This window comes from Nothoprocta perdicaria, unplaced genomic scaffold (assembly GCF_003342845.1).
Source record: "Nothoprocta perdicaria isolate Ctin4 unplaced genomic scaffold, notPer1 scaffold_304, whole genome shotgun sequence".
Classification (NCBI taxonomy): Eukaryota; Metazoa; Chordata; class Aves; order Tinamiformes; family Tinamidae; genus Nothoprocta; species Nothoprocta perdicaria.
The window spans coordinates 412,320-437,470 of NW_020455538.1; the positions used below are offsets into that span (position 1 = coordinate 412,320).

The following is a 25,151-nucleotide window of genomic DNA, read 5'->3' on the forward strand; positions in this document are numbered from 1 at the left end:
GGCAGAGCTGGTGATTAGCAGAAATATTTGCAAACCGCCTTTGAGATGTGAGGTGCTTGAGACCATCAGGAACCTTGTGCAYTTCGTACCTGTGCCTAGAATCAATTTTAGACTATAAATCTCCTCTCAGCTATATCCTGGCCCACAAAAGTGTCTTGGCCAAAGAGCAAGACCTTGGCCCTTTAAGAGCTGAGAGGAAAAAGAACTTCAGGTATTTTTTAAATAACTTTGTGTGACTCGCTCTTTAATCTGCCAATTTACATTTTCATAAAAGTCTTTTCTCCACAGTTATTAAACGTCTTTAAAATATAATTTAAAAAATGTAATAACCTTTGTCATCGGTTCTACGGCTTGCCTTCAGCCGGCACGCTCCTCGTGAATACCAAATTTCAAATTAAATTTACTAATCTCATGAAAAAAGGACTCTTTMGAAAACACTGCACACAAAACACAGTTCATACTGCGGCAGTAAGCGAGGAACAACTAATTCTATCAAGTAACAAAATAAAATGTACATATAGCCTTTCTCCTGGCTGAGCCACGATCCTTCACCTGCTGGAGAAGCTCCTCCTGGCCAGGTCGAGGAAAGTGCTGGCTGCCCTGGGTTCTCTGCTGAAGGGAGCAGCGCTGCACAAAAAGCAAAAAAATAAATATTTAAATAAAGAGGAAGCAAACAGAAAGTGTCAGAGTGTCATATGTACAGGAAGGAGGTCAGAAAGCCTAACTGCGATGAACAGAACACCCAGCAAGCTGAGCCGCGCCGCCGGGATGGGGCTGGGGACCGCGGGGCTCCGTGCTGAGGCGCAGGGGGGTTATCCCATGCTCACATCCCTCTCCCGCRGGCCGTGACTGTGCCGCGGGCAGGCCGAGGGCGCGGAGGCGGCGCAGCACGCGGTGCGAGCGGCAGCGCGTCGCTCTCCCAGCAGAGAGGCTGCTGGCTGGAGCGCGGCACCATCCTGGGCGGTTCCCTGGAAAGCTGCTCCTTAACAGAGCATTTGGTTCCACAGTCACATTTTTTTAAAAAAAATCAAATTGAAGGTGCAAAGAATTTTGGTTTGACAGGTAAGGGTTTTCCTTTAATCATCAGCATGCTTGTCCCACTCCATGCCAAGACACGGACAACAGCAGCTCCTTGCTGAGGAGCAGCCACATCCGTCGGGTCCCGCTTGCTTCTCATGCACTGAGAGCTGTTGCTAGGGACTGCCAGATTTGGGTGATTCTCTCCATAAGTCTCTTTTTTACTCATAGAAAGGAATCTTTGTTCCCAGCACTGCGTGATGCTTTTGCTCAGGTGTGCAGTGTAGCAAATGCACGGTGGACCAGCAGCGAGGACACGCAGCATGAACGTGCAGCAAGGATATGCAATGAGGACGTGCATGAGAASATGCAGCGCGGATGTGCGGCGAGGACGTGCAGCTCAGATACGCAGTGAAGACATGCAGCCTCGTCCTGTGGCTGAGAACGAAAAACTTACTTGAGCTGCCTGTTAGCTGGGAATACTCTTCTAAAAATGCCGAGCATCCTCTGTCCACCCCTTGCCGCCACAGGGCAGACCGGGGATGTGATTTTTGACATGTGCAGGGCCTGCACGTCCCGGCTTCGGAGAGCACTGCTAGCGTGCGGATCCAACACCAGCACARCTCCATTAGTCTACTGCCTGGAAAGGTATCTCTGTGTCCAACCAAAAATGTGTTTCTGTGCCAGAAACACCAAGAGCTGGGGAAAGGTGCACGTCGAAGTCCCTTCCCACTAGCTGGGAGAAAGAGGAGGGTGGGGAGACCACCAGCTCTGTGCTTACCAGCAGTGCACTTTAAGTGTAGTCTTGGATTAATAGAAAGAGAAAGAGGTTGTGACCATAATTTGCGTTTGGCATTAGAGAACTTGCAGCTTGTCAATAGCATTTTAAAATTTTATTTCCAACTTATTGTTGTGTTTAATTTAATTTTAACCTTAAACAGCAGCTCTAAATTAATACTGTTGTTTTGCAAGTGTTTAATTGCTAGAGCTGAATTGCAATGGTAGCTGTTTTTTTTTTCATTTTTCTTCCTGATCATTCTCAGCTGAGCATGGAAAAAATAAAGCAGGCAGTGAGGAGCCCAGTGAGCTGTTCCAGGAGGATCCCCTGGACACTTCCATGTGCGCCGAGCGGGATGGAGCAGCAGGCAGGCAAGGGGTGGATGCGGCTGGAGTCCTCTCACCCCGTTGGGRGGAGATTTATCTTTGCAGGGCAAACTGCTCCCTCACTTCTAAGGGTAACTTTCACAGGAGGATACGTATGTTACTATATCCAAAGAAACTCATATCTGAGAATAATTTTTTCCTCTTCCCCCAAAGAAGGAGTCCAAAAAGACTCTGGCTGTTATTCCTTTTTAAGAGACTGAAAAAAATGTCATTAAACCAATTTTAGCTTTAGTGCCTAATCTCCAAAGGCCAAGGAAAGGCACTGTGGTTCTGTGAAGACAAAAAAAGAATTAAAGTGGAAGCCAACCTGGCAGGTAATACTGCTGATAAACTGGAAAAAAATAGGTGAAAATAGTATTTATTCATTGTGTTTTGATTTCCAGCCATCTATTACTCCAGAGCTTCAACCTTGACTTGTCTTGGCCTGGAATCACTCTTAGAGGACACAGTAAAGAGCCAGTGCTATCATTAGCATCTTAAGTGGTCCCTTAGAAAAGTAAAAGACATAGCCAATTCTACTGGTGTTTTTCAAACAGATCTGGGGAAAATAATGCGATATATTCTAGTTAATAGAAGTCCTTAATGATTTAGAAGTAAATTACAAGTCAAAAGCTAATGGCAAGTACCCTGGCACACATTCCAATGCATGATCTGTTGCTGCGGCGAGTTTCGTGTATTAATGGCAATAGTGCTGGGACGCCAGGCAATAACGGAAAATGCAAAGCAGGCAAAACTGAAAAGAGAGAATAAGACAAGTGTTTGCTCAGAGGGAAAAAGAGTTACATACGATTTCCAAATTTCCTGGCACATCGGCCAGGCCAAATATACTAAACTGGGCTTAAACCCGCTGTTTATGCCGGGACGAAGCAGGTGCCCATCAACAGTGCAATGTCGCTGCAGACACCTCATTGAAAAGGCTTCTGAAGTTGCTGAAGTAGCAGAAAAATGCATGTCTCTTATTTGAATGAGTTTTACCTTTTTATCCAGAGACAGAGAATAGCTGAGGAGACTCAGAAATGCCACAAGTCTCAGCAGCACCATAAATAGATCCCTGAATCAGATGTAAATTAGGCTTTCTGCTACATTTCTATAATAATCCATCCAAAGAGGAGCAGAAGCTAAAAACCATAATAACAATGGGATAAATTATACAGCCCCGCATTTTTCCCAGCGCCGCTGTTAGCATAACACTAGATTGATGTTGTACCTATTTTTATTTTTGCTGCTGGAACAGACTTTGTCACGGGAAGGAGATGCATGAATCTCAATATCTAATAAATTCTGGGCAATACATGGAGGGTTGCACTAATCTGACCTTTTCGGATGTTTCATTTCAATGGGCTGCTCACCCCAGTCCTTCGCATCGGGTTAGATTCCGCTTTTAATGGGAAGAGGAGGAGAGCAATGGTCAACCATTCAAAATACTGAATATTAAAAAGGTCAGTGGAGGATGGCACGGCAATGGGAAAATGAGACAACACAACCCCCGATCGCTCATTTCAGTGACAAAAATTGTAGCAAGAAGAGGAAATGTCAGAGCACGAATCCATTTCCAGGCAGGGGCTGGGGTCTGCGGCAGGACGAGGCTGTCCCCGCTGCAGAGTGCAGCTGCACAGCACATTGACCAGAACGCAGTGTTTGCTTATTCAAGACGTTTCTCCGTGATCAACTAATATTTGTGYAAGTTGTGCTCATAAAAACATGTGGCATATTCAGGTTTTGCGTGACATGGTCTCTTCTTTTCTCTGTGTGCAGCGGTGCCCTAAGAAGGGACACGTTGGCCTCTGAGGTCGGAGCAGAGGGGTTTGGAGCAGCTCTGGCTCCTGCGTGCAGCAGACAGAGGGATCAAGGGAACAGCATTTCTGCAGTTCGTGGTTTCATGGGAAGCAGCAGTCGGAAAAAATCTCCTGACACTGGATAATGTACTGCGAGTTGCAAAGAGTGGATAAATATTGTAACTAAAACCACTGAGGGGAATAAAATGGCAGTATTTCTCACCTCACTGCTTGCCAGAGGGATATTTCAGGTTCCACAGTACATACATTTCCAGAGCAGGCAAAAGGACACATCTGGAAGTTCATAAAAATGGGTTTAAAAATCGTGACTCCAAACGAAAGGTGAAGTTTTGCCTTTGGCGCTTCCCCGCAGCAGGGAGTGCGGTGGTCGGGATGTGCAGCCAGCCGGGGCTCCCGCGCAGCCTCCGGGACACCTGGCACACCAACAGGGACACATTCGGGCTCTGACCTGCGTTGGCCATGCCCGGCCGAAACCCATGTGGGTGTGAGAGACTTTCCAAGACAGGGTTTTAGCTGGTTTGGYTTGGGTTTCCTTGTTAGTATTCACCAGCTCCTCATTTTCCATTTAATGCATTGAAGAACAAAAATGGTATTTATAAAGGTTCCCCGGAAACACCTGTTAGGCTTAGTGCACAAACACTGTTTTCTGTGTTTGAAACACCAGAAAAGAGCACTGTTGTAGCTATCTAATTTGCTTTGAAAAGCTAAGACAGTATATGATAAATACAGATTTGAGGAACCCAGCTTGAGACACCCTTSTTTGCAAATCCCAGCCTATAGCTAGGAGGAAGCGCTGCTTTAAAAAACGCCAGCCCCACTATTAACATAAATAAGCTGTAATTGAAAACAGGATTTCTTCCCMCCTCAGGCAGGAGGACACAGCCTCCGAGGACCCTTTCCAGCAATAAAAACACATTTCCTTTGCATGCTCAAAGACACAAATATTGCTACAAGTAAGAAGGATGCTCCAGCCACGGGGCTTCGTCACAGGCTAACGGGATCCCCCGGCCAGACTTGGCAGACCTGGATGTTCTTTAAGGGAGATTCCAGCTCGGCTGCTTGTGCTTCTACCTGGGCAGTTGCAGCTTGCAGTCACCCTCGACAAAGTTGATGTCTTGCTGTCGTTTGCATGCACAGCTCCTAGTGTGGCSAGTGAGGTCTCCATGAAACGAATGGCACATAAAGCCCCAAACTTGGGCGAGCTATCCTGCAAAGCGGCACGCTCTTGGCTCAGTTCATGCCTGTGATCAGGCACCATATGTGGCTGCTCTTAAAAAAGCACACAAAGCCCAGCAAGGCAAGGTCCCTTGGGAGCAAACACGGGCACAGCTGCCCTGGGAGCCAAGGGCGCCTAGGGAAATGGTGATAAAAACGGCGTTTGGCTAATGTACTGTTCGTGTCTGTGAAGTGTTCTTGCAAACAGTAAAAGCAAAATCACCAGCATAAGAGTTCCTAAAAGCACCTCCTTCCAAAGCCACCCTTACCTAAAACTGCAGCAAAGAGCAATGGTGAACGCTGGCAATGGAAGGAGCACTGAGGACCTGGGAGTCAGTGCCTGAGCAGGGAACAGGAATTCCTAAAGTAAAGGCAAGAAAGTACTTTGGTGAATGGGAACGAAGTATTCTATAGAGATCTGGAATTTAAGTTATTCAAAAAAGTGCAATAAAAATAAAGTATGTGCATGCATACAGGGCTCTGCATACATGCTGTGCTTGCTCTGCTCCTGAGTCGCCTGCAGAGGATTAAGCCCAATGACATGAGTGGAGATTTGGGACCCAGCATCATCCCTTTAGATGGACCTGGGAAGAAGGGTCTTGAGGGACCTGTGGTGCCTGTTGAGCGCTGTGACACCCGAGAGGGATGCGGGCAGCTCCGGGGGCAGCTCGCTCCGGCAGGGCAGTGCCAGCAGGCTCGGCAGTGCGAGGGGCCTGTGGAGCAGGTTCCTGGGGGTGCTGCACTGCGCAGCAACGTCACTGCTCCCTGCATGTCCCTGCACCCTCGTGGGTGCCTGTGCTGCTGCTGAGGACATGGCCAGAGACCGCGCTCACAGCACCGCACTCACAGGGAACACGAGGTCCCCAGAGCGCTCCAGTGGGGACATTCACGGGGAATGAGGTCCTTGGTGCTGCCTCCCCATCGCTGTGGCTCCCTGGGCTGTATCCTCACCCACAGACACCCTGCGCCCATCGGCCCYTTGGGGCTTTATGGGCAGGGACCGGCCCTGCTGCCTCCACTGGRGAGCTAATGGTCAGGAAAGGTGCCTCCTTGCTCTCTCCCCACAGTCTGGGTGCCACCTCACTGATTTTGTATCAGCTAATTACGGCAGGTGTCCAAGCCCTTCAGGACCAGCTCCATTTCCAAGCAGAACTCCCAGTAAAGAGAGCACTCACTCACAGCATGCACTCACCAGGATACACGTGAAGGATCTGGCGCTAGCTGGGACGTGGCCATTCCCACATTCGGGATGAATCCTGGCACAGCGCTGAGGGTGCTGCAGTTGCAATATTTTGCAGAGTTTCTTGCCCTGCTGCTCACCATGCAGAGGATAACAATGAAGCACTTAACAAGGGAGTCTGATCTAGAGCCAAAGAAAAAGCAGAGGTGCAGCTTCCAGACCCTAACCTTCCCAACCCCAATCACTGGGMCCCTCCACTTACCATTCAGTGTTGATCATTGTAACTGCAACTTGGGAATCTGGTCTCAGTCGTAGCCTGGTTTTGCTCTCAGTATAGCTGAAAGGCAAATTATTCAAGTGCTCTGATCATAGTGGGGTTAGGATCCTTGGTATGCAATGACAGTATTAATTGCCTGGTGTATGGTCTCTGGAAGAATACAAGTTAGGAAGGATGGTTCCACACCCCCAAGTCATTAGTAGAACAGTGCAATTCATTATCTGTGTGTTATTATTACTAATGACATAGTAATAGCCTTCATACTAACAATAAATATCTCTTCTAGTTAATAGCCCTTTTTACTTGAAGGCAAAGGTTTGTGTCATCCTTAACTGAAGCACACTCACTTGCCTCTTGCTGAGAGCTGCTTAATGCACTGTCTCAGTAGCGGATGTTTCCTTGCAAGCACGTGCAGCAGTGTCAGGCTGTGGGACGTGTCGTGCCCGGGCTGTGCTGGGGGAGCCACAAGTGCTCTGGGGAGCTCAAGGAGAGCGGCCGAGCGGCGCTGCCATTCCTGCCCTCCCACTCCTATCGCGCCATCAGCGGGACGAAACCTTTCTCAGAGATATTGGTATCAGCAGGGAAAATCCCTGCAAATCTCTTTGTCTGTAGCTTCAGGAGCAAGACCTACTTAATACATTTCTTCCTAAACACAGGTATAAGCCCTTCCTCGAAAGCACAGCACATCGCTGGTTAATCATCCCCTCCCTGTGGTATTTGCAGCTAATTTGTCCTGAGAGCCTCTGGCCACCACTGGCCGGGGAATGCTATGAAGTTTCACAGTGCCGGGGAAGAGTTTCTCTCATCCCTCAGGCTGGGACGCGTCCGTCGTCACTCGTGCACAGAGCAGCTCCGCTCGTTGCTGCCGTGCTCCTCTTCACCTGCCCAGATTTTTCTCCACTCGAGCATGTGCATGTCAGGATGCGAAGGGCAGAGCGCTCATGGTGCGCGCACAGGGGCTGCCTGAAGCAGCTCATAAATCAGCAGTGGCTCCCAGAGCAGGCACAGCACCTTTCCTTTCCCCTGGGGCTCCTATCGAGCCTTACGCGAACAAGCTGCCAAGGTATTTTCAAGCATAACAGCACAAGCGTGTAGGCAGGGCTGGCACAAACAGCCGCTTCGGGGGGACGTCCCAGGAGAGGTGCTGCCTCTGCCACSGCCTGCGCAGGGAGGCCAAGGGCCGGGCAAGGAGCCAGTCGTGGGGCTCCGAGCTGCGGATCCGCCTGGTGCTTCTCGAGCAGACTCCAGAGCGAGTGCTGGCGGGATGAGCCCAGGAGAGGATGGGGATGCCCAGAGCGCAGAGCTGACGTGGCGGGTGCGCTCGGCTGCACGCAGAGCGCCCGCATCGCGCGGCCCTGCAGCACRGGTGCCACTCGCTCTCGCGGAGCCTGCGGCAGCGCCAGCACTRACGAGCTCTCCTGGCTTCTGCAGTCCCACAGCGATGCACTGGCTGCGCTTCCCTTCTCTGTCCACACTACCGGCTTTCCAGGGATTCAGGCACCAGGCCCTGCCTTCCGTGCGGCCCCCAAGCTCGCTCCCAGCTCCCCACGCCTGCGTTACGGGCGAGGCTGGGAAGGGCCTGCATGGGGGTTCATCTATTAATGACAGGAAAATCTGCACCCTTCAGTAGGTCCCAAAGCAAGCTCGAAGTTACGGAGGCAGGGTCATTAGCATGTGCGCTGTTAGCAAGACCTGCAAAATAGATCTTTTAACTTTAATTGAATTTCATAAGTTGCAACCTGGCCTTTAACACAGAGATTTCATTTTAATTTATTATGGACGAGTGCATTTGCTTTAGGCTCACAGATTTTGTCTTCAATGTTGTTGAAGGCTTTTTACCCCAATTGTGTTCTGGAATCTAATGCAGAAGCCCTTAACAAGAAAATCAACATGTTTTTACTTTAATGTTTTCTAATTTAGATGTAAGTGTGCCCAGCAGGGACCAAATGCCTGACATTTTTCTGCCTAACGTTGCTCAAGCTGTCTAACAGCCAACTTGGCTAAATTGGCTGTCTGAGGCTAAATAGGAATGTGGGTATTTACGCACATTGAGGAGCTCTGCATCCTCTGCAACCACAGGCTTCTGCTGTGACCTTGAGTCCCTCACGAAAAGCTCAACTACTTCTTCCCCATCCTCTGCCTCCATGATCATTTTGTTGGACAGGTCCTTCTTGGACAGGTCCTTCTCCGTGAGACCCTGGGAGCACAGGGATCCTGGCTTGGATGGGAACAGAGACGTACATTAACTTTGATGGGAATCAGTTCAGTGCTGCAGAACAGGGTGTTCCCTGGGCTTTATTYCCACGTGGCTCCACATGGGAAGCACCTTCCCACATTCTTGCCACCTGCCTTGAAAGAGGCTGATGGCGAATGGGACCTTTATCTTCTTCCCTCAACGCCCAACTCTCAGGGCTGTCACTCATGGTTTATGAAAAAGAAATTATTTTTTTCTTCTTCTTCTTTGTCCCTTTTCACCTGAAATTGCACTAGGGTCATAAGAGCCTTGGTGATGCAAACGCTGAAATATGCTGAGCAGAAGAGGCTTTCTCATGGTCTGCTCAAGCCGGTGAAGCACGATGTCTTTGGGATGTCTTAGAGCAATGTAACATTTCTGAAGATGATGTTGCATCACAAGAAGTAGCTTTTTGAAAGACTTCTGCCTCTGGAGGTGATTATATCCCAATGGTGAGGTAGGATGGGGTTTTGAAGATATCTTTTTTCCTTAAAGAGTTGTCTCTATGGTATTTTTACTGGAGAGAGCCAAGATCACRCCAGTGTTTACAAAAGCCCCATCTGTTTCCACAGTATATCTTCAGCATGCTGAGTCCTTATCCTGGCTGAATCCTGATGGCTGAATTCACTTTTCTCTTTGCCTAAATTCCCTGATTTGCAAGAGGAGAGTTCAAGAGGATTCTGAGAAGAGCTGTGTCAAGCTCTGAGGAAATGTTTCGCTTCACCTTTGGTCTCATATTAAGCTTATCTTATTTCTTATTAATACCTTTGTAAGATTCTGCTCCGGTCAGTATTCCAAGCCTCCTTCACATGACTACTCAATTAGTCTCACTGCAGTGTTCCCATTASCTGGCAAGGTGGGAAAGGAACCACAAATCCAATTTAAGAGCCTTAAAAAATTATTTTWAGATTGTCAAAGGACAACTTCAGAAATTGGCTTGAATTTTTCAAATAGTGACGCCTTCTACTGGTGAAATAAACACTTTCTTTCTAATCTGCCTAACAAAACAAGGAATAGACCGCAAGCAAAACTAAATTTTTGGTTAAATACTCAACGTAACTTGCTCTACTTCACCTCAGTGCTCAGCCAACCCTTAGGAATGGCAGGCTCCATGTTCCTGCTCCCTCATTCCAGAGATCCAGATTCATCCTCCTTAGCTCATGTCCAGCCTTTTGCAATGCTGGAATCCTCTGCAGCTCCTTTCCTTGTGGTGCCTCTGGCTGATCCCACTGCTAGGGCCTGGAGACCCTTCTGAGCGTGGCCGTGCACAAGGACATGGTCTTACGCGGCCTCGGGTACAGGAGCGAGTCTTTGCTGTGCCCTGCTTGGGAGGTTTCCAACCAGACTCCCTTTTTTGGTTCTTCCATGTCAAGTGTGCAGAAATATTTGCTGACTTAAAAAAAAAATGAAGAGAAAGGTGTGATTAAAGCTGGAATGGCCCATGGAATTATAGCAGCAGATCACGGAGTTTTAAAAACACATTAAATTAGGCCTCCCCAAAACAAGTTAACACTTTAAATGCACTGGAACTTATTTGTTTAGAAAACAAATATCTATTTCATATTACATTGTTGAATTATTTACGGCTCAAAATACTTGTATTATTTGTGCTAGCTGCCACTGCAATTACCCAATTAATATTCATTTATTTCTCCACTTATGTTGTGGAGATCGCATTATGACTTTATCAATTGTGTTTTTTTTTCTCCAAAGAAACTTATTTCAATCCAATCCTCAGTGTCATGTTACARATAAATGAAAGCAAAGGCCCCCCATACTACACGTGAGATCTGTGATACCCTGGCTGTAGGGTAATGCCTTCAACAATCAAGCTAAATATGTCARGGGACTTCTTAATATGCTACGCTGATGAAGCAAGAGTATTAAATTTATCCAGCCATGAAGACTTTGATTATCACACACCTCAGCTGTGCTGCTATGTGTTGACCACAAGAAAAAATACAACAGAAAATGAAATGTGATTAGTTCCTGATGGATTGAAATGCCTTTAATACACGTGACATGGAGGGAATTCATATTAAGAGCTTCCATCAAGAATTTTTTCGTATCTCCTCCATAGCATAATGAATCAATGTCCCCTGAGTGTGATAACGTTCTTATCAATAGCTGAATGGAAGCACATGGGACGGTGCAATTACTGCAGGTTTATTGCTTGCTCAGTTAAGTGAGACACTCACTGAGCTCGTCTCTGAGGCTCTGGAAACAGCCAGCGCGGCCCCTGCTTTGGGCAGCAAAATGCTTCATGATTGCTTCATGTGAGGTTTTTTTTTTCCAATAGATTTGACAGTGCAGATTCGGAAAATTGATTAAGTTGCAAGATTCTTTCTAAATTATGTTTCAGCTGAAGCTTAACAAAAGCCTGGCTTGAAGAGCTTAGTTAAAAAAAAAAAAAAAAAAAAAGCCATAATGCGTTTGAGTGAGAAATGATTATAATGTACGTGAGCCATTGTTATTAAATGGGAAAAGTTATTAGAAAACTTAAAAGGCTCATAATTAGTCACGTGGCTTTGGCAGCCCCGCAGCGTTCGCTCTGCTGGTCCCTCCGCGGGCGCTGGATGTGCAGAGCTGCAGTTCAGCTGCTATCATTAAAGAGCAGCCTCGTGCACCCGTGTGCACGGAGCCCCAGGGCTGCTGCAGCTCCGTGCTCTGCTCCCGGCTCCCTGCGAGTAGGGCCAGTGGGGACGAAGTGCCAAACTCATCTTGAAGGGCTGAGCGACGTTAACCAATGCGGAGCCCGGGACATGGGGCCAGTTCCTCTAGCGCGCTCACCTGGCAAGGCTTACGGGGGATTTAATTCCCTGGGCATTATGTATGGTCAGCCCAATGGTATTTTTATGGTCTTCCATTAAACTGTGAGGGTTTAACAGACGGTTTATGATTTTTATGCAAATCATGTCACATCGAGCTGGCTGCTCGCCGTGAGTCCCACGTATGACAGATGAGAGCACTTGGGAATTTGTGTGTTTTAATGGTGTTCACGCTGACGATGATAAATACAGTCTTCATCGAGCAACTCCAAGGCTCACTTTCTTTTTTTCAGGAGAGCTATGCATATGGCTAAAGCACTTGCAACATGAATACTTTGCTGCAAGAGTGATTGTGAGRGACAGCACAAACTTCTGCAGTCTGCACTGCTTCTGACAGGCGAGGACTGTGGCTTTGGCTTTGCATTGCTAACCTGAGGATCGCAGTCCAAGCGGGCGGTTCTCCTCCTTTCCAGGGGTCTGGCCTCACCKGCCCCTTGCTGATGGCGCTGCAGGCACTCCAGCCTTGTTACAGGGCACGGCGTGTCCATGTAAAAAGACCTGTGTCAGTTTGAGGTCGTTCAGGGATAAGATCCTGGGATAAGATGAGCATCTCCGCGTTTGGGCACTGGCTGAGCAAGGTGGGAGGTTGGGTTCCCACCAGCAACAGCCCTCCTGTGAGAGCCCTCCAGCCCTCAAGCTGGAGTCCTGCACATCCACGGGACCCGAGCTTGTGGATATTTTAATGTGGAAAAAAAAGCCCTTCATGTTGTTCACAGCRAAGTTATTGAAGGTATGAGGGGCTGCTGCCCCTATGGCAGTCCTCGGTTGGCAGGGGGAGCTGGCGCTTGCTGTGCTGGCCCCTGCAAGCAGCCCGGCTGCCTTGCAGCACAGTCCGGACAAGCACAGAGTGGGAAAGTGGCAGATCCCACCAGCACCGAGTGATATTTGCTGGTGGAGAGGCAGGCAGGTTTGGGGCTGTTATTTCTTTTTTAAGATGGGGACATCATTTGCAACTTCTTGTGAAGAGAGAAGTCCCATGACAGGTTTCAAGTCTTTGGCACAGCTTTATAACTTTATCAAAGCAAAGCATCAAAGTGAGAACTTTCTTCTGAATAGAAGGGAAAAAATAATCAATAGAAGCACAACAAAATATAAGATCAGGATAATCGTGTTGTACCATCAGAAAGGTACATTTTTTGTGCTTTTTGTGATGTTTTCTTCATGACAGTTCAGTCTCAATGGCACAGTGAAAATAACTTTTGTGTCTTATGATTGACAGGAAATGTAAATGCCGGAAAGCAAATGCCAGTAGGAAAGAAAAAAAACAACTTAGCTCACATATTGTATACCTTAATGTTAATGCAATATTGGCTCCAACTGATTTTCCTTCTAAGCTAATGGGTAATTGGACCCATATGGCACCCAAAAAAGTGCAAATTTGGGTTTTCAGTTTGAGAAGTTACCTGGGAAACTGCCTGTTTTGTTGCTTATCAATATTCAGTGCTCTTGCCAAGACAAGATAAAGGAGCAGGATGGGAACTTGAGAGAGCTATAGATAAAAGCAGGCCAATAAAAGCACCAGGAGAGGCTGTGGCTCTGCAGCAGCTGCTCCCAGTATTGAACCTCCATCCTGACCATCGTACCAACACTRAATGTCAGCTGCGTTTTCCACAAGAGCCCAAACTCGAGCTCAGAAGGGTCTGCATGGAGACACTGTCGACCCCCTGCCTCAGCACCCATTGTAGATCTGTGTTTTAGTTGCTGCCCACGAGCCATCCGTGGCAGGGGACGGTGATGAAGCYGCGGGGCACATGGGGCTCAGTCCGGCTGGGGACATGGGGCCCCTGCGGATGCTGAAGCTGCAGCCCGGGCAGCTCCCGCTCCGGCAGGGACGGAGCAGCTCCGTGTGCGTGGAGCTGCGGGGAACATTCCCGCGTGCGCAGCTAAGGCCAGCGTGCCGAGGCCGGGCAGGGGCAGAGCGCGCGGCGCGGCGCACGGCCGGGACGCCGCCAGCCACCAAGGCAGCCCCAGCCTTCTCGTTTTTCAATTTTTGTAGCCAATAGTTCCAGGTATGACTCCTCACTCCCCGCCCCCAGCAGCACTGCTGCTCTATAATCTGTCTCTCTGGGAGATTTTGCATATAGACGATGTTCAAATACTTTACAAGCCTGATCATAGGTATGCGTTTGTTTTTTAGGGAGAATTTGCTTTGTTTTGGCACTGTACATGCCAACGGCATCTCTACAGGACCATTCCACAGAGAGCAGGAGAAAGGAAAACTTAACGCACCAGGAATGTTGCATTTCCGAAGGTCATTTGAGCCTTTGTGCTGGTAGCAAGGACTGGAGTTTACCAAGCAAGATAATTCTGTGCGATTCCCCTTACCCCATGAGAAGAGTCCAACCCTCGGGGCGGCTGCCACCACGAGCCAAGGCCTTCGTCCCATCGTCTCCCAGGGGCAGTTACCTGTACAAAACAAGGGAAGCTCTTCATGAAAATAAATCTATTGCCATTTTAATCAGGGCGGGTTTAAAACATCATTTAAATACCAGAAACTTTTTTTTCTATAAACACTGAAATCAAGTATTCCAATAGAGATTATGTGTTTTGTTTCAACACTTTTGTAAAGGAATATTGTTGATCTGAAGCTTTTAAACAGCTTGTCCAGACCAAACAATCAATGTCGCTGCTCATACTTCTAAAGAAAAGTTTTGAAGATCAAAATCATAACAATATTTTGAATCTGTTAGAGGAGAATCTTTTGTTAATTCCAATGGATGCTAATAGCTGTTAGAAATTGTTTTTATTCAAATTTGAAGATGAAAAGTATTTCATTGAAGCAGAAAACATAGATACTGCATAGATATTATGGGAATTACCACCTATTAAGTGGCCAAGTTTTGCTTTAAATTCAACTAAAATTATTAGCTCCAATTAGAGAGAAAAATGAATGCTTCAAAATAAGATATGCCCAAAATAAGCTACTTTATAAGTTATAGTATTAAAAGAATCATTATCCTGGTGATAAAAGTGAATCCACATGGAAACTATATGTTTATCTTTGAACTTCAACATTTTTGAGGACAAAGACATGTATATGTATTTACAATGCGCTAGTTACTGACTGTTAAATGAGCAAAAAAGCCACAAATGGAGAAAAGGCCGGTGCAAGTCCCCAGGAGATGGGCGGCAGGAGGGCAGGGGYGGCCCCGGGAAGCCGTGCTGCGGGATGGGCTCCAGCAGCCCAAAGCACAACGTGGTCCCTGCTAAAACCCTAGGGCTGACACCGGCAGTCCCTGTGCGAGGACATGAGGACATCAGCAAGCTCTGGCCAGGACTTGGTCTGTGGTTTTTGCTGCCCTGGTTGTGCAGTGTCTGTTGGGAAAGGTTGGTTGTAAACCTTCTATCGGGAATCTGTTCACTGAAGAACTGTGTCTTCTAAAGGAAATAAGATAGTGTCTATAAATTTGAAAAATTTTAAACACTTTTTTTTTTTGAAAAGAAAGAAGTTAACAGTTTTCCAGAATTTTCTCAGTAAAGTTCACAATATCTAACAAAAATATTGATAACTTCTTCCCCTTTCTGGAGTCACACTTCGCTAGCACAAGGGACTGCCGTCTTTCCAGAGCACGTCCTGTTCCTCTAAACACATTTTAGGAGCACAGTGCCCACGTGAGAACATTCCTCTGCCTTGAGCCAAGTCCCTGCTAGAACCAAGGAAGCGCCAAGGACGTCTCCAAAGTGCGGCTTCCAAACATGTTTTTCCATCCTGAGGACCTGTAGCAGTGCCACACTGGTGCCTGGGATTGGTTGATTGATTGATTGGTTCTTGCTCTCATGAGGACATTGGTGCTGTTATGTAGCTTCCTAACTTAATTATAGCCTGAACTTTGAATTCCCTGGACCTCAGTGACTCAAGGAGGATGTTCCCTCTGGAACTGCAGCCCATGGRTCACACCTCACACCACCTGCACCTTGGGCATCCGGTGCCCCTGTGCCCCGGCTGCGCTCCAACCCTGCACGTTTGCAAATGTTCTGCTCCCTTTCACCACTGCTTCGTTCTTGAGGAAATAAATACACTCCCACAGATCAAGAGATGCGTTCTACCACTGTCCCTTCCAAAGAAAAAGGAAATTATCCAACTGAGTCTTGAAATAATTACATTTATGTCATTAACTGCAGCTATTCTAGAAAAATATCAAATGATTCTTTGATTTTTAAAATCTTTGACAGTAGTGTTTTATGAGGGAATTCATTTATATTAATGGCACTAATTGGAATGATCAGTTACATAGGGACATATTAATTACATCAGCAGGAAGATGAGGCTTGTCAAAGAAGAGCGAAAAWCCATCTAACGAGAGCCACTGGGGGCAAACGGGAACCTGTGTGAGGTGTGGGTGCGAGCGGGGACCAAGCTGCATCCGCGGCGGGAAAGCAGCACGCAAGGTAGTCAAGTACTTAAACGCTTCCAGCGTGATAAAGTGAAACATTTAAAATGCAAATTGATGTGCTCCACACACAAATGTCTTTTGGAAGGATGCCTTAAATGCTGCTAACCACAAGGCATTACCATTCAGAATCCGTTTGGAAGAGCCAGAAGTGARGCAGAAAAATGTCAACAGGCTGAAAGATTGGAAGTAATGAACCATCAACCCCCAAGGTGTCAGTTATGGAAGGAAAAAAGTAAAATATAACACGCTGAGTTAGAATACCAGTTGCAGATTTAATTGGGGATCCTGGACATCTCGCTGATCCGTGTCCCCTACCACGGCCCTTCTGGACCCGCGTTGACGCAGTGCGGCCCTCCTTGTGCGTGTCCCCGTGCTGGTGTGACGGAGGGGATCAGCAGGGGCAGACGGAGCAGCCTGCACATCAGAGCCTTGCCCACGCTCGGCGGGTGACCACCTGGACGTGCTGCAGGTGACAATCAGCCTAAATAATCCTCTGTTAATTTCATCCCATTGCTCCTAGCAGTTTACAGCATAAATAAAGTCCTCGCATTCTTCCTGCTTGCACCTGTCCGAGCTATTTGCTGTGACCTTCCTGGGACATACTTCCCCTCCCTGATGCAACTGCCTTGTTCTCAGTGTGGGTCTTTACTCAGAAGGTCTTYGTGATGAAGAAGACCTTTGCAACCACTGCAGCGGTCAGGATGCCCAGCTCAGAGGCAGCACATGTGGGCGCCACAGGCAGTGCAAGAGGAACCCGTGTCCCCACGCAGCGCAGAGCTGCCCTTTCCTTTAAACCTGATGCTTCTGTCAAGCGACAATCCCTCCCCATGCTTCAAACCGTCTCCCTGCCGTGACGGCTGCYGGTGAAACGACGGCTGGGCCGGGCGGGACGAGCTGCGCGCTGCCAGCCGGGRTAACGGGGGCTTGGGGGGGTTAATTTCAATCTGAAATGATTTTAGACAGAAAAGAAAACCTGAATGATAGGGTTATAACAGCAACTGACAAATACAGCCCTGTCACTTCACGGTTATTTCYCGTTCACCGCCTCCTCACCTTCCTTCCTTTTAATGTTGTACCCGCTTTTGGAGTCATCTTTCAGTCTGGATTTTTAACTTCCTGACTAAGACGGATCAGACTGAGCTCTGTGTTCACTGCCAGGTAGCTCTGAGCTTAGAAATAAGGCAGGAGTGAATAACACGTGTGGTGGGAGGCCTTCCAGCAAGTGGTGAAGAGCTGGGCCCTGCGCACAGCCGGGGCCTCTGCTTCCCRCCTGCCTTTCAGGAAATAACGGGAAGGATCAGATCTCAGGGACGGAGCGCCGTGTTCTCCATCAATCTGCCCACCAGGACTTTACTGCTTGCAAAGCCACCGCACAGCATTTTCCCATCTGAAATGGCTTCAGTGGGAAGTGAATTAATAAAGACTTTCTTAAAGATGTGTGCCAAGAAGCGGTCAATATTGGCCTAAGGCACAAACCCCGCAGGTTCCGGGCCTTGGTCCTGGCTCCCACGGTGCCCAGCGCTCCCGCGGCGCCTCCAGGGCCCTTCCCAGTGCCAGCACAAGGGCTGGGGTGATGTTCAGCTGGTAGCGCTTTTGCCAGCACAGGCCGTGCTGGGCGTTACTGAGGGCTTTACTGACCTGTTACTGAGGCTTTACTGACCCGTTACTGAGGGCTTTACTGACCCGTCCCTCTGTCCAGAAGCTCGCGGCGCTTCTGCGCAGACTCCTCTATCTATGGCCTATAGGTACTTTAATTCCTGTGCAATGCACAAGACTGTGTTTGATTGCCTACCAGAGCACCAGTATGAGATGCAGGACAGACCTAGGCCACTATGGACTTCTTACCACCTCAGCAGGTGTTAACCTAGGTAGGTGGTGGCCTTCTGTGCTGGTCCTCATGCAAGCAGAGTGAATACCACCACRCAAAAACCAAAAGAACTAGGAAAGTGTTTGTTCGATGATTTTGCCTCACAGCTGTAGTATTAGYTTCCCTTTCCTCTCAGTCCATTTTCAGTTCGTAAGAAATTTCTCGCACATTAATTTCACAAGCAATTACATATACAAATAATTTCTTGTGTATGTATCTATGCATCACATAACTCTCTTAAAATATGGACTAAAAAGAATGTTGGTTTTGGATCAAGACCCTACAGTCATTTTAGTTTCTCCAGATAATGTAAGAGTAAGAATATCGCGRGTTTGGAAAGATAAGGACTCACCTCTGAACGCAAGTTTCTACTTCCTGACCTTGAGCTCGGCCGCTTTGCAGCTTCGCACTGCGAGCGAGGGGAGTGCGGACGTGTGCGGGGAACCCCCTGCAGCCCCTCGCCGCGCTGCCTCCCGCTGCTTTGCAGCACAAGTACCYTCAAAATAGAAACAATTAAAAATGGTTACTTACCATGCTAAGAGCGAGAGGCCTCACGGGAGTTGTCTTGATATATGTGTCTGCATCTTCTTATTGAACCTTCTGGAAAATGCTCCTCCCCGCGCATTCGTAGGATCAGTTGTTACTCAAGGTGGGGGTTGTAAGAAGCTGCTGATTTAAAAATAGCTCCTGTGAGCGTGGAGGAGCAGCATGAGCAGCCAGGAGCGCCGCTGCCGCCGCTGCTCCCTGCACAGCATGGAGAGGGGACGGAGCACGGGAGCCTGCGGCACAAACGCGGTGACCGTGGGATTCAGCCCACAGGCCTGGGCACCTGAGAGTAAAGGGTATACAAGAAAAGCTAATGCATGAAAAAGTCCATTTCAAATCAAATAGTATCTAACATCACAATTAAAATATGGCTCAACATGAAAACCTAGCTCTGACCCAACACCAAAGCTCTGTTTCCCCTTGGTTGGCCGAGGCATCGATAGGGAATCAATGGCTTCTCTGCAAGCTTTTGCCTCACTGCAAGTTCAGGACAACCTGCCACATCACACAGCACTAGCAACTGATGCCTACATGTGGAGTTCTCCCTTGGAAATGCATTGCACTTGGGTCTGGAGGTGCCCGCAGCACRGCCAAAGGAAGCACTGCTGCTCAAGGATGTTATGAAGGTGATTTTATCTAAGCAGAATCATAAGGAAAGATCACTTATTCTACTTCAAGGTTTATATGAAAATTCTTTTCTTATTAAAAAAAAATCAAAGAACAATAATTGTTTTCCTGGCTTTTTAAAGGATTAATGAGCACTAAACTCAAGCAATTATTCACATACATTATTAAATGTCATTGTTAAAGAACTGCATGTTTAGAAGAGACATCAATTTAAGGCAGAAATTTTGGTTGGATTTCCTACTCCTCAAGTCTGTCTCTGCAATGTGATGCTTGAATAATTTTATGTACTGCATTTCAAATCAAGTAGAATTTCCTTGATGTCTGTTTGACTATGAGTTTAATTGAAATGCTTCTTATACCATCTTGTGTGTTAATTCAACCAGCAAAAACCCCTATGTGCTTCTAAATGATACAAAATTAGATAGTATATCACATTTTAAACATGATATATAATGACACTAAAGAATTTATATTGCCTTCAACATCTCACTAGCTCAGAGTTTGCAATTCCCATCATCCACAACAATAATTATTCCAGCAAGAGCACTTTTAATTAAATGTCACTCTTTCAACTCAAGAAACAAGCACAAGGTTGAGCATCCAAGGTAAAACTGTCCAGATTCTTTGCAAGGTAGGAGGAAAGGCTCCCTTAAAGTTTTGTCAAGCATTTCATTACTCCTGATGTACCTGCAGGGTAACTACAGTTGTAACATATTTTTATTATTATATTAATTTTCTATTTAATGCATCGCTATTAATACTAGGAAATTGGTGTGTTAAACGCTATATTAATGGGGAACCAAAACTGCCATAAAATTTGATTCAGTAGAAAATGTCTTAGAGATTAACATACAGAGGTTTCTAATAAAAGTATAAAGCTCTACTTACGTGGATGTAAATAAATCATTACAATTCCAATCCATTTAATAAAAATATCTTTAAGTCCTTCAAAATGTTATTGTCGTATGATCAGGAAACATGGCTATGCTGGAAATAAAAAAAWATCTGAACCAAATTTCAACAGACTTAAGGCAAAACTGAAGGTACAGGTATGAAAAACAAATGGAATAAAGGAAACGTTATCAGTAAGAAATATTAATGATGTGGTAGAAATTTACAAAAATATGAAGGGAAGCTAAGGAAAGAAGGAAAAATGGTATGTAAGAAGCCAGGGCAGGAAAAGTAATGTTTGGAATGGGTATTATGAATAGAAGTAATTCCAGTTATGGGAAGGGGGCACTGTGAGAGGGGAATGGGGCCGCCCTCAAGGAGGAGCCGGTGCTGGGTCGGAGGGAGCAGCGCTGCCCGCTGCAGGGCCGGCCCGGCCGCGAGCGGGGCGCTCCSGTGCCCGGGGTGCTCCGGAGCCCGCGGCCCGGCCGGGGCGCCGCACCGCCCTTCCCGGGGAAAAGGGACCCAACTGATACATTAAGGAAGGGTAAGATAAATAACGCCAATCAAGTGCCACGTACTGCTAAGGGATCTTGTCAAACCACACTGACAGCTTCTTTTAAGGAGATTATGATATTTTTTGGATAAAGACAATAATGTTGTGGCCAACTTCTGTACAATGTTTCACTTGGCACCACATGTCATTTAATTAAGAAATTGGGGAAATATAGGAAAGTGGAGCTAATAAACACGCAGCGGGGCCAGCTTTCCCCTCCGCTGCTGCCGCTCAGCCCTAGCTCCGGGTTTAGCAGAGCTCCCGTGTCCTCTTGGGCTTCAAAGCAGCAGCAAGACCATGAACAGAAGGCTCAGAGGCTTTTTTTAGCAGTGACAGATGCCAGGAGCTCAGTTGTGAGAGGGTGAGACAATTGCTACCTACTAGTAAGGGCATGAAGAAAAAGCACTAGAGAAAACATCAGCTAGTGGCCCTTCAAATCAAGCAAGAGGCATGACCTCAGCAGCTTGAAGCGGGAGTGTTAAGAGCTGGAATGGGAATCTGATGCTGATCCTGATCAGTGAGGAGCTGATAATTGACTAATAACCAGCAACAAATAACCACACATATTGAACGAGAGCTACTGAAGAAGAAAGAGAGAATCTAGGAAAAAAGAAAGAGGAGAACTAGCAACGAAGCGCTGCATTTCTGCTCCCTGAGCRGATTACTTAGTAGGTTTTTGATGAGTGACGGTGCATGGCTGAGCTCAGCTCTAACCGTTCATGCCCCACCAGAAAAGCAGATGTGTTTTGGGAAACTTTCAAGTATCTCGGATCATCTTATGGAAAGCATGCACCTGCTATAAACAGATGTCACACATTCTAACTCTCAAAAATACTCACAAATTTTGAAGAGCTTTACACCTTTTTTCCCCTAACYATCACTGAGTCAAGGGCAAATTTTATTTCTTGCACACATTAAGTGAACTCAGTCTGTAACATCTCATTCATTAGTGGCTTCAGGACTGACCGACATAATTTCATTTTCACTCTAAATCAACAAACCTATTTTACACATATTAATGTCTCATTGACTTCAGGGGCAATAAATATAAGCTTAAATTACTAATGCATTTAAATACAGCACTGAAGTGCAGCCCTGGTCAGCGACATAGCCTGGCAGGAGCCCTGGCTATTTGTCTGAAGTATTTGGATATAACAAAAATAGGTGAAAACCTGAGGTTGTGGGAGCCACAAGAGCAACAACCTGGACTGTTCTGCATGCGGTTTTGATGGCCGGAGCCCGTCGCTGCGGGGTGCCACAGCGCGATGGGGCAGGGCCCGGCCTGGCCGCGCGGCAGCCCCTCGGCGCTGCGCGCAGAGCCCACGCTCAGAGCCCTGCCCTGCCGCCGGCTCCCGCTCATCCTCCCAGCAGCAAGCAGCAGCAGGCTGCTCCTCGCACTCATCTTCCAAAGCATAAACTCACTCTCTTGCACATTAGTCTTAAATTTTGCCCGCAGAGCCTAAAATGGATTAATTTGATAAAATTTTATCTTACAGGGCTGAAAAAAATGAAAAATAGTATGAAAAAGCCCTACATGGAGCATGTTAAGTTAATGTAGGCCATCTCCCACTTCAACTTATAACTTCATTTAGCTCCTAGACATGTAACAYCAATTTGACCTCAATTAAACTCACTTAATCCTATTACACTTCACCTCTGCATTTGGCTCAGTGCTTTACAATGCAAGCTGATATATTATRAGGAATAATTCCAATTATTAGGTGTGTGCCGACGGATTAAAGATGACATGCATCCTGATGGAGGGTGTTTGGAGGAACRGGTCCAGACATGCGGAACGGGCAAAAAGCCCCTCTTTTATAAGGGAAGAGCAGCTATCCCTGGCAGGTCGAAGGCTGTGGTGCTGCTCGGACTCCCCACCAGGGCAGTCCAAGCTCCACGCCAAGTCCACACACTGACCACGGCAGGTCTCAGGTGCTCCAGGGGCTGCAGGGCCATGTCCTCACTTGGCGCCTGTCCTCACCCCGCCCGCAGCCCCTGCTTCGCTTCCACGAGCCCTCGGTGCCCATCTGGCTTTAACGCATTTATTTACCTCTGCCTGCTTTCACAACTGCAACAGCAGAACAGATTCAATTGCTTTGCCTACTAAAAAACAGCGATTAAATGTGGTGCAGCTAGCCAGACGCACAGTGCACAGTCCATAACACTGCATTTTTAAACAGATTTCCTTCATAATCAGATTTAACTTCTGATAATAGATTTTATGATGATTTCCTCCACATGGGTCTTGCCTGTGCAACTTGGGCACATCACGGGTGCTGACTGGTGGGCAAAACCAGCCACCAGAGACACCATGGCCACCACTGCCACCACTGCCACCACTGCCACCTTTGCTACCATGGCCATCAGAATAGCTTGGCAAGCAGGGAGGGTATTTCAGCAAAATGGAAAGTGACATGGTCAAAATGTGTCTACTTTATGCAAAAAGAAATTAAAACCTCCATTAAAAAGTCAACTTTTTTTTTTTTTTTTGTATTTTTTTTTTTTTTTTTTTGTAATAAATGCAAAGTCTTTGAGTTCATAGAAAGAGTCTGGGCTTCTTAGAGCTGCTCCCCTTCGAGCACAGGACCTTCAGGAGGGTCTGGGGCCCTCGCAGGAGCCTCTCTCCAGCACGGATTATCCCAGCCAGTTTCACAAGCGAGGGCGGGCTGGGAAAAGTGTTTGTGTGAGCCTGCAAGACCTCATTAGATCTGAGAGGAAATCTAGACCACTTCTCCAGAAGAATGAGGCCGATATTGCAATGTGGGAACAATTAAATGGATGGCAATAGCTGGTGTGAGTTTCTCATTTGGATTTGGTGCAATACCTTCGCCGAGCGCGCAGAGGACRGGCTGCAGTTCTCCATGAGCAATCCAACTAATAAAAGCTGTTCAAATGATGAATCATATAGCCAATTTCTGTGTCATCAATTCCTGCCCAGCAATATATGTCATGTATTTTCTCATCACAATGAAGCTATGCTGAAATTAATTTTAAACGGCCAGAAGCTGTGTGACAGAAATACAGACCAAGGATATTATTACAAAATAGGAATTCAGCACACAGAAATCCTTCCTACATGCTGCCCAACATCATCTCTAACTTCCCTTGTGCCATGAAATGCTATTTCATGCTCTTTTTTGATGACACTTGAAAAAAGAGATAATATAAAAACAATAGAGAATTGCAAGATTTTATGCAATAAATACTGTAACTGAATTCATTGATCAGCACAGCAGCACGCACTATAATTGGAAGAATTAATCTTGGTCTTTGGTTGCCATAGTGGGGTAGAGAGTGGGGTAAACTGTGCTGGCCAGCTCTAGCGCAAACATGGAGCCCAGCTGGTTTCTGTGAGTTACTGCTTGACTGTGCTCCAGGTCACAGGAATTCCCTTGCAACAGCCCAGTTTCTGAGGAAAAGGCAGGCAGGGTTTTTCTCAGGAAAAAATTTATTTATTGCCTGAGAAAACACCCTTCTGGATAACAAATTCCTGAAGACTAGAAACACCAAAGACAAAAAGTCAATATCTACTTGCACGATTCCTAACTACCAGTATGCTGGGTATTGTAATGAGTGCACTGTGCCCAAACCAGGCGTGGGGTTCTGCCTCTAACAGAACTAAATTGCACCCAATAAAAACCCTCTAAAAACATCCCGGGCTTGCACGGAGGKGATTAGTTGCCGAGAGCATTCATTGTTCCCACAAGGAACAGCAATTCATCATTTCAACTAGGAACATGAACTGGCCTGGGCAAAGCAATGGCACAGCACTGGCGAGCAGCCTGTCTCAACCAAAAAAAGCTACCAAAAAAAGCCCAAATGTTTGCAAAGGTGGCTTACATGGCTGAAAATCGTGAGTCTGGGCTAGAATATCATTTCCTATGCTCAGTCAGCTGAGTGTAAAGCTGTCTAGCAGTATTGATTTCCAAACTAAAGGTCTCTATTATATATAAGGCTTATTTTTAGGGGAAAGTTACCGAATAGGTTTGCTGACTTGCCTGTCCAGGCTATTGAAGCTATCTTAAGAAATTAAGGAAGTGCAAATGACCAAAAAATGATATTTTTGGTAGGGTATAAATCAGCATGGATCCACCAGGGGAATCATCTTGATTTATGTTAGCTGCAATTCTCGCCCACAACGTTTAACTACTTTTATTAAATATTTAATTATCCTTCTGAATATTTCCCTTGATCTCTGCCCTTCCTCTTGGGGTGGGTTCCCAGGCAGCCAGCACTGACACTACTTCTATAAGAATATTAAATGTTTATAGAAATTTTATATTGGATGATCTCAAACTACTTAACGCAGTGAAAAGGCTTCGTCCCCCTGCCACTGAAATGCAATATTGCTTCCATTCTGCTCTGACAACACTATTTACTACATTTTTTTTTAGGAGGGAATAACTTAGGGAACTAAAAATACAGTGGAAATTTAGATGGAGTCAAAGCATAATTACTAAAGCTGGAAACCGTCCAGGAACTGAAGATTAACCTACATCCTGGCTCTGGGGAAAGTAGCATGAGATTTKTAAGTACTTTAATTGATTTGGGCTTCTGTTTTAC

At 46.6% G+C, this 25,151-nt stretch overlaps 1 long non-coding RNA gene across 1 annotated transcript; it reads right to left on the minus strand.

Moving 5' to 3' along the window:
- Positions 1-449: 449 nt before the first annotated feature.
- LOC112950015 lies at positions 450-6,879 on the minus strand. Its single transcript, XR_003249923.1, has 5 exons — positions 6,635-6,879; positions 6,385-6,555; positions 5,462-5,553; positions 4,180-4,250; positions 450-627 (listed from the first exon to the last, which is right to left on the minus strand). It is a non-coding gene; the product is annotated as an uncharacterized LOC112950015 (long non-coding RNA).
- Positions 6,880-25,151: the final 18,272 nt, after the last annotated feature.